The sequence below is a fragment of the Cicer arietinum genome, chromosome 7, assembly GCF_000331145.2.
Source record: "Cicer arietinum cultivar CDC Frontier isolate Library 1 chromosome 7, Cicar.CDCFrontier_v2.0, whole genome shotgun sequence".
NCBI classification, from domain to species: domain Eukaryota; kingdom Viridiplantae; phylum Streptophyta; class Magnoliopsida; order Fabales; family Fabaceae; genus Cicer; species Cicer arietinum.
The window spans coordinates 19,659,152-19,666,992 of NC_021166.2; the positions used below are offsets into that span (position 1 = coordinate 19,659,152).

General features: G+C 31.5%; 1 long non-coding RNA gene across 1 annotated transcript; it reads right to left on the minus strand.

Annotated features, from left to right (window-relative positions):
- Window positions 1–6,819: 6,819 nt before the first annotated feature.
- Window positions 6,820–7,558, minus strand: LOC140921031 (uncharacterized). Its single transcript, XR_012163874.1, has 3 exons — window positions 7,433–7,558; window positions 7,190–7,314; window positions 6,820–6,912 (listed from the first exon to the last, which is right to left on the minus strand). It is a non-coding gene; the product is annotated as an uncharacterized lncRNA (long non-coding RNA).
- Between the last annotated feature and the right edge of the window lie 283 nt (window positions 7,559–7,841).

The following is a 7,841-nucleotide window of genomic DNA, read 5'->3' on the forward strand; positions in this document are numbered from 1 at the left end:
GAGTTTTTGACAATTTTTGACAATTTCAAAACAGAACAGATCATGTGGTATGAGTTTTTGACAATTTTTGACAATTTCAAAACAGAACAGATCATGTGGTATGAGTTTTTGACAATTTTTGACAATTTCAAAACAGAACAGATCATGTGGTATGAGTTTTTGACAATTTTTGACAATTTCAAAACAGAACAGATCATGTGGTATGAGTTTTTGACAATTTTTGACAATTTCAAAACAGAACAGATCATGTGGTATGAGTTTTTGACAATTTTTGACAATTTCAAAACAGAACAGATCATGTGGTATGAGTTTTTGACAATTTTTGACAATTTCAAAACAGAACAGATCATGTGGTATGAGTTTTTGACAATTTTTGACAATTTCAAAACAGAACAGATCATGTGGTATGAGTTTTTGACAATTTTTGACAATTTCAAAACAGAACAGATCATGTGGTATGAGTTTTTGACAATTTTTGACAATTTCAAAACAGAACAGATCATGTGGTATGAGTTTTTGACAATTTTTGACAATTTCAAAACAGAACAGATCATGTGGTATGAGTTTTTGACAATTTTTGACAATTTCAAAACAGAACAGATCATGTGGTATGAGTTTTTGACAATTTTTGACAATTTCAAAACAGAACAGATCATGTGGTATGAGTTTTTGACAATTTTTGACAATTTCAAAACAGAACAGATCATGTGGTATGAGTTTTTGACAATTTTTGACAATTTCAAAACAGAACAGATCATGTGGTATGAGTTTTTGACAATTTTTGACAATTTCAAAACAGAACAGATCATGTGGTATGAGTTTTTGACAATTTTTGACAATTTCAAAACAGAACAGATCATGTGGTATGAGTTTTTGACAATTTTTGACAATTTCAAAACAGAACAGATCATGTGGTATGAGTTTTTGACAATTTTTGACAATTTCAAAACAGAACAGATCATGTGGTATGAGTTTTTGACAATTTTTGACAATTTCAAAACAGAACAGATCATGTGGTATGAGTTTTTGACAATTTTTGACAATTTCAAAACAGAACAGATCATGTGGTATGAGTTTTTGACAATTTTTGACAATTTCAAAACAGAACAGATCATGTGGTATGAGTTTTTGACAATTTTTGACAATTTCAAAACAGAACAGATCATGTGGTATGAGTTTTTGACAATTTTTGACAATTTCAAAACAGAACAGATCATGTGGTATGAGTTTTTGACAATTTTTGACAATTTCAAAACAGAACAGATCATGTGGTATGAGTTTTTGACAATTTTTGACAATTTCAAAACAGAACAGATCATGTGGTATGAGTTTTTGACAATTTTTGACAATTTCAAAACAGAACAGATCATGTGGTATGAGTTTTTGACAATTTTTGACAATTTCAAAACAGAACAGATCATGTGGTATGAGTTTTTGACAATTTTTGACAATTTCAAAACAGAACAGATCATGTGGTATGAGTTTTTGACAATTTTTGACAATTTCAAAACATAACAGATCATGTGTAAAAAATACCTTAGACAACGTAGATGGCCGCACAGTACGTAGAGGATATTAGGGTTCCCAACGTATATAATTATTTGAAAGATGTAGAGGATATGAGGGTTTCCAACGTATATAATTATTTGAAAGATGTAGTTTACAGCGCTTGTGAAAAAAGCGCTGTAAATGATACGCGAAAGCGCTTCATTTTACAGCGCTTTTATGACAAGCGCTGTAAACGCCTTATAACGTTATGCGCAAACGTTATATGACCTACAACAGCGCTTGTTTTACAGCGCTTGTGAACAAAAGCGCTGTAAAAGGCTCCGTTATTTTTAAAATATAATTACAACAGCGCTTGTGTTTAGCAAACGTTGTAAAATGGGCGCTGTAAAATGCAGTTTTTGGCGTAGTGACTATTTATTCATATGATAATAATAAAAAGAGCTATTTCATGTGTTAAATAGTAAAGAAAAAATGCAGACTTGTGATCTTCAATTAAAAAAAAACAATAAATTTGAAGTTTTTACAAGTTTTTTAAAATTAATTAAAATTTTCAAAGAACTAACTGCATTTTCAAACAGAATTAACCACCTTATTTCTGGCTCAGAATTATTTATGTTTGCACAATTTTTTAACACAATAATAGAAAAAAGAGATCTTTCACGTGCTAAATAGTAAAATGATACAAATTTATTGTCTTTTACTTACAAAAAGAACAAATAAATTTAAGTTTTTACAAATTTGTCCAAACTAACCAAATTTAAGTTTTCAAAGAACTAACAACATTTTCAAAAAGAATCGTCTGTCATGTTTTTTTGATCTTTCTTCTCGTAACCATAGGATAATTGAAACTAATCTTTCTTCTCGTAACCATAGGATAATCGAGTTCTTCTGTTTTTTTTCTTTTCATTTCTTAATTTACCCCACTCCCCCTAAAATTAAAGAGAAAAAAAAACTAATTTTATTAGTTTTATTTTTGAATTCATGGCAATGTAAGGAAGTAATCGGCGGAGGAGCTTTCAAGATTTGGTTTTAGAGAAGCATTTCTATATAATGTTGTATTTTATAGGAGTAATTGATAATTGTGAATTCTTTTACCTCATTGTTAATTGTTGATGGTTTTAGAGAAAATTCGAATGTATGACGCATTCGAATTTTTGTATATATTTTCCTTAATTTGTGGTTAATTAGTTTTAAGGCATTTGAAGAAGTCAACGGACTTGAAGTTGCATGGAGCCAAGTTTGGATTGATGAAGTAATACAATCATCAGGCGACCTAGAGATGTTGTATTCAGAAGTGCATCTATTGGGGTTGTTGAAGCACAGTAACATTGTAAGGTTCTACATTTCCTGGATTGATGACAAGCACAAGAATGTTAACATGATTATTGAGTTGTTCACCTCAGGGATCCTCAGACAGTGTGTTCAACGGAATTAGTTAATAAAAAGAATTTAAATTTAATTTATGGTATTAATAATTTAGAATTACAAGTAGGGAGAAAAAATAAATTTAATAAATAATAATAAGTTTTAGTGACAGACAATACCGTAAGAATATATCAAAAATTTATTTATATTTATCTAGTTTTTAGTGATAGACAATGCCATAGGAAGAGATCAATTCTTTATTTAAATTTACCAAATATTTAGTGACATACAATACCGTAGGAATAGATCAATTTTTTATTTATACTTATCTAATTTTTAGTGACAGTCATTATTGTAGGTAGAAATTAGCAACACACCCTTAAAGTTGACTGTGAATTCAGATGTCACTTAAAGTATTATTGACCTTTACCTACAGTTTTTGACTTTTAGTGACAAACTTTATTTCAAAGTTGGTCACTAAAAGTCAATTTTCTTGTAGTGCTTCTAACCATGAACAAGTCTCCTCCTTTAGCAACTTCTTCCTCATTATCTTCATCACTAGATGTAGCAGATTCGAAAGATGATCCACTAGTACTTCATTCTCCTTAAGTAACATGGTCTTCTTAGTTGGACATTCAGAAGTTGTATGACCTCTTCCTAAACATCTAAAACATTTAATCTCACTATCTTTTGCTTTCTTATGAACATCATTGAAGTTATTTTGAGTCCTCTGAGGTGCAATTGTGGATGTGTTTGATGAAGGACTTCCCTCCCTCTTATTTTTATCCTTCCAACTAGAAGCATTAAAGTTAGAAGAACTATTTCTCATGACACCCTTCTTTTTAGTTGTTGTTCTACATTAGTAGGTTGATGCACTAAGTCCTCCAACTCTACATAGTTTTGTAATTTCACAATATCACTTACACTTATAGTTTTGTAATTTCACAATATCACTATTCAGCCCTTGTAAGAAACTTGTTATAGTTACTTCCCTATCTTCACTAATATTGGCTCTAACTAAGCACACCTCCATCTCCTTATAATAATCATCCACACTTTTTCTATCTTTGTGAGTCTTTTAAGCTTATTGCGAATGTCTCAATGATAATAAGAAGGAACAAATTTCTTCCGCATTAACCTCTTCATCTCCACCCAACTATCTATCATTGGTTCTTCAAACCTCACTCTTTCTTTTTGTAATTGGTCCCACCAAATGAATGCATAATCAGTAAATTCCATGACTACTACCACCTTTAGCTTATTCTCTTATGTGTAATTATTACATGAAAAGAGTTGTTCAATTTTCCTCTGCATCACTTTTTCATTAAAACAATGGTATTTTAAGCTTCACTCTATCTATTTTATCTTCTCTACCATCATCTTCAGTTTCTCTTCTCCTTTTTCTACCTCGGTCATCACCATGATTTTCTTGATTTTCTAATTGTTCAATTCTAGCTTGTAAACCTTCAGTATGTTCCCCAAACATTCTTTGCATTTGAGCAGTTATAGTCTCCACTAACAATCTATTGTTTCTCCTTTGAGGAGGACTATCAACACCACCTATTCCTGCCATATTTTAAATAAAAAAAGAAAACAAACAAAAATGAAAGAAAATGACCTCATCACACAGCTCACATGTTTACACTCTTGAATTTGTCACTCGTGTTTAACTCAATGTAGGCTTATTTTTATAATGAATCCCTCTTGCCTTTTTCCACTCAATTGTTCTCTTCAAGTTCTTAATTGAATTAGCAAGGACCTCGATATTTTTGAACCAAAATTGGTACGAAGAACAAAAAGTAACACAAAGCAATAGTAATGTGATTGAAAGAAAAAAATTACTCTTAGGAATTTTGTCAAACAAGTAGTGTGCACTACTTTTAACAATACAACAATTATTATTATTATTATTATTATTATTATTATTATTATTATTATTATTATTATTATTATTATTATTATTATTATTATTATTATTATTATTATTATTATTGTTGTTGTTGTTGTATTTTGTATATTTTTTTTTGTATTTTCCTATTTTTTCAAGTAGCAGCAACACGCAAATTAACTAAGAATGATAGTTCAAGCAAAAGCAACACAACTAGCAATTTATGTATCACAAAAAATGCATAAACATAATTTTACTCAATTTTAAACCTAGATAGAAGCTCTGATACCAAATGATATGATCTTGTTTATCATGATTCACTTTAAAGATCGGTTTAGGTTGAAAACTTACAAATTGGAGCAAAAATCATGTTTTGCTAAAGAACATGATAGCTGAAGCTACGAAACTCAGAATTGAATGATTCCAAAACGAGGTGAAAGATGACGTTCTGAAACACAAGTTAGGCTATTGAATCACCAAAATCAAGTATGTAGAACTCGAGATATGATAGCATGTTACTGAACACGAAATTGGGTAGAATTTGTGTATTAAGGCTTGTTGTAAAGGAAACTCCAAATTATTATTCAGCAAACGAACCAAGAACAAAATGGTCCAACAATCTAGGGATTGATAAGCCAAAAGAACACCACAAGGGTTAATAACCTTGATAAGTTCAAAGTGAATTTTATCAAGAACTCCATAGAGCAAAACCTCACTAAAATAATGTTCAAAATCTGCATTGAAAAAAATAAGGGGTTGCTTTTTATATTGGCACCTCCTTACAAGTTCTCTAAATTTGGCCCAACTCAAGTTCTTACAATTAAACCCAAATATTCTTACTAATTCAGACTTTAATTAAAACTAACATTAAAATTTGACAACAATTAAATCCAACCTTCATTCCTTAACTTCTTCAATTTTGATTAAGCAATTTACGATCTCGGACTTCAATTTTGATAGACATAAGAACTTGTTATAACCCAAAACTACATACATTCTACAAGGAATACATGATAAGCAAAGAAAATATTCTTTACTAAGTTGAAAACGATCAGAACTTTCCACTTTTATCCCAAAAAGAAAATTAGAAGTACTTTCAAATATCAATAGTATAGTAAATCAACAAAGTAGCAAGATACTCAATGTAACATTACTCTTCATCAATTATCAAGGTCAAAATCAACCAAACACACACAACTCTTCATTTTTAAAGTTCAATATGACTTCACATGTAGTGAAAACTCCTAAAGTTAAATTGTTTACACGATTAACGCATTAACCATCTACACTACTAGAAAAATAGGATTTAGCGTCGGCTCAAAGCTGACGCTAATGGTGATTTAGCGTCGGTATCGGGCCTAAGCTAAAACAGTCGAAGCTAATGAATAGCGTCAGCCAAACACCATCTGACGCTATATTAGTGTCGGCCAGACCTACGCTACGCTGACGCTATCAACAAAATCAAAACATCCGATGCTAAATATGTCAGTTGACACGTCAGCTGAGGAAAAAATAGTTGTGTTGGACGGCCGACGCTAAAGTCAACAACGTAGTCAACAAAAGAGTTTGGGTTGCAACACCATGAGATGCAGTTGCAAGGACTCCAAGGTGCATGCTCTGACCATAATTACGTGTTGGAGAATTACGAGATGCCTCACTCCAACACGTAATTCTCCATTGTTTCCTCTATAACACATAATCTTGTTTAGTTTTAATGTTTGCATAGTCAAACAAAAACATTGTATGATTTTACAGTATATGATGATTTTTTTGAACCATATCAAGGAAACCAAGAACAAGAAAACATCAAATGAATACCTCAGAAACACAAAAGTATCTCTAGCAACTAATCTTTTGGAAGTCACAAAAGTACTCCATCCAGTTGTTAGTAAGTGTCGACGCAGTTGACCTGAACACAAAGGAAATGTGAGACTAAGCATACTTTTTGTTTTGCGATGATAAAAACTGATTTTGATTGAATTGGTTTTAGTTGAAAATAAATTAAACGTGACCTGATTTATGTTTAGAATGATAATGAGAATGAGAACTCTAGATACCTATAAATTAGAGCTCTAACTCCAGATTTTATCAATGATCCAACAATAGGGAGTGTTGGCACTTCCAAGTTAAGCACATCATAGTCCAAAATGCTGTTACCAACAAAACAAAAACCAATGATTACATGTATTGGTTAAAAACCATTATTAGCCTAATAGAACTCTAACTCCAGGTTTTGATGTCTCTGCAACCTCAAATGAGGCCTTACCAACCACATTCAATCACAATTCTATGTCATATTAAAGATTTCAACCACAACTGCAACTTAAAACCGTGAATTAGGCCATATCAACCACATTTAATCACGATTCTACGCAATACTATGAATTTCGACTGCAACTGTAACTTAAAACCTCGAGAATGACTTACTTGCTACAAACATCCTACTTGCAAACTCCGACAAGCTTCGCATGAAGTGCCTCTTGCACATCTCTCTGGTTTAAGTAGTTTGTAACCTTATCATCCACACATACATCGATCCTCTCATTTGCTTGCTACAATGACACACAATACAACAAATCTAAATGAATAAGTTGCTAAACTCAAAAATCCAAAATCCAATACAAGCAAAAATAGAGTCCAAAATCCAAAGATAACAAAATCAATTCTCACCATAGTAACAATCACTTCATTACTTCCATATTATCTTGAAATCCAATACAAGCAATATAAAACCATGTTTCAACTTACAAAACGTTTTGTTTTCATAGGGAAAAATACATTTTCACTATTTTCTAGCGGTGACGTGATGGAACCATTGCTACGGCGACGATATTCACGGCGTTGAGAGGGTTGAGAATCGGTGATGGGTTCAAAATGTAGGGTTAGTGACGATGACGAGTGTGAGATAAGGGCTCGCATTCGTAATTTTACAATCTGAGTGCTCATCTGATTTTATTAAAAAATTTAATTTTAAAAAATCATAAATTTAGCGTCGGTCCTTCCGACGCTACATATTAATATAAAAAATAAAAAATTAAATAAATAAACTAGCGTTTGCCTTATTTTACTTAGCGTTGAT